This window comes from Halyomorpha halys, unplaced genomic scaffold (genome assembly GCF_000696795.3).
Source record: "Halyomorpha halys isolate HHAL.00 unplaced genomic scaffold, Hhal_1.1 Scaffold271.1, whole genome shotgun sequence".
NCBI classification, from domain to species: Eukaryota; Metazoa; Arthropoda; class Insecta; order Hemiptera; family Pentatomidae; genus Halyomorpha; species Halyomorpha halys.
In genome coordinates, this window is record NW_027107763.1 from 51,849 (window position 1) to 53,747 (window position 1,899).

Consider the following 1,899-nt stretch of genomic DNA (forward strand, 5'->3'; position numbering starts at 1 on the left):
CGAAAATAGTTTTTATTATATTTATATATTATAATTCGATAAATTCCTCAAATGAATTCTCAAATGAAGGGGATAGAAGCAGTTTTAAATAATTATTTTTATAATTCAAACTGAACTTTTTTTAATTATAAATTATGTAAAGTCATTTCCGTTTGAGCAGCAGAATTAGTTTCAAGAGAAGCTGAGTTGTTTGATGTGTTATCCTTCAAGTATAATAACACAAAAAAGAAATTTCATACCCTTAGTTAAAAATTAAACTGTAAAGAGTATCCAAATTATTATAACCATAATTTAAAGGTATTATTATAAATATATATAATTCTTGAGGAGAGAGATAGAAACAGTTTTTAATTTTGATATTTTTTTTTTAAATTACCAACAAAACTCTTTTCCAATTATAAATTATGTTAAGCAATTTCCTTTTTGAAAAGTAGCCTCAATATTTTTATGGAAAAATCAGTCAAGCATAAAGTCAAAAATAAGAATCACAAAAAACTATGACAAAAAGTAATTTAATAAGAGAAGAAATAAATCTTATTATCTTATCAACATCTTTGAATTTAATAATGGTAAACACACACTCAGTTTAAACTTTGAACAACACTATGGAAATAAAATTATATCAGTCATTTAGTTGCTCTTCTAATATCTGTCCTTTTCATTTATTTATTCAATTTTGTTTCATTAAAAAAGGACAATTACTTCGAAATTAATATTAATATTAAGTTTTAATAAATTTTCATTTTATTTCAAATGAATTCAAAATGAAAAATGAAAAGATTTATTTAATAATTATGATTTCATAAAATAAAGTAATTTAAAATGACCATAAATTCAATATCGATATGGTTTTGACAAGTCGTAGTTATGGACGGGATGATGTTGGGACCTGACAAAACCACTTTAATATGATACAGATATTTTAGGAAATTATTGTTTTTCTTAAAACATCTATATCAAGTACAAAAGTAAGAATTTAAATTTAACACCCAATTAATGCTAATAAATCTAATTCTTAAAAGTATTTTACTATTTTAGAAGAAAAGACAAAATCAGGTTTCGAAAAATTATTTCAGAAGCATAATGATTTATTAAAATAAAGAAATTATAAAATTTTATAATAATGAATTTCATATAGTATGAATATAATGTATTAAACGTCGTATGAATTTTGTTTCTGGTTGTTTTTATACCCAAGTGTGAATATGTTCTTGATCAATAGTCTTTTATATCGAAATAGGAAGATGATGATTAAAAAAAACTTACGACAGTAAGAGCGGATGGAGGAGTGACAGGTTCTGCCGTCAGTGTTGGCCGCGACTGAAGCCGGCTCGCAGATGCGCGCATGTCACCGCATTATCTTCGCTCGCCTCCGCCCTACCTTTCATCCGATCCGATCATTTTAAATAAAAAATTAATTTTCGATACACTAACGACCTAGTCCAGTCAACCCTTGGGGACGAGGAGTTTTCCATAAGCCATCGATTACTTGACCATTTTAACAAACTTGAAACTGATATCCTTTCATGAAGATGTTCTCATATGCAAGATCATAGATTTCTTTCTGTCTTAAAAATATTCAATAATTGACAAGCTGGACAATCGGGTTTGAAATTTCGTGTTAGCATTTATGAGAAACAGAGAAACTGAAAAGGTCTTTAAAAAAATTAACCACACACACACACACACACACACACGGTATTTTTTTCGTTAGATGTATGCTAGACATACGGACTCAATGCAAGTTTCACTGACCCCTCAAAACTATTTAATAAAAATTCAGCACTGGTTAAAACTTTAGAAAATCAATTTAAATTACGCAAATGCCAACACATAACATTCACATTCCGTCTTGCTACATGTCCTCCACTATCCATGATCAAAAAACAGATTCCGCAA

The 1,899-nt window shown here is 27.9% G+C and overlaps 1 long non-coding RNA gene across 2 annotated transcripts in view; it reads right to left on the minus strand.

The window, feature by feature from the left end:
- The window catches only part of LOC136795460 (uncharacterized), a 36,867-nt gene extending 35,186 nt beyond the window's left edge, over nucleotides 1–1,681 (minus strand). Inside the window, exon 1 of one of the 2 annotated variants that reach the window (XR_010843078.1) lies at nucleotides 1,267–1,663. This is a non-coding gene — a long non-coding RNA (uncharacterized lncRNA). Of the gene's footprint in view, nucleotides 1–1,266 lie in introns of both variants that reach the window. The other variant, XR_010843079.1, reaches the window with a different exon arrangement.
- Between the last annotated feature and the right edge of the window lie 218 nt (nucleotides 1,682–1,899).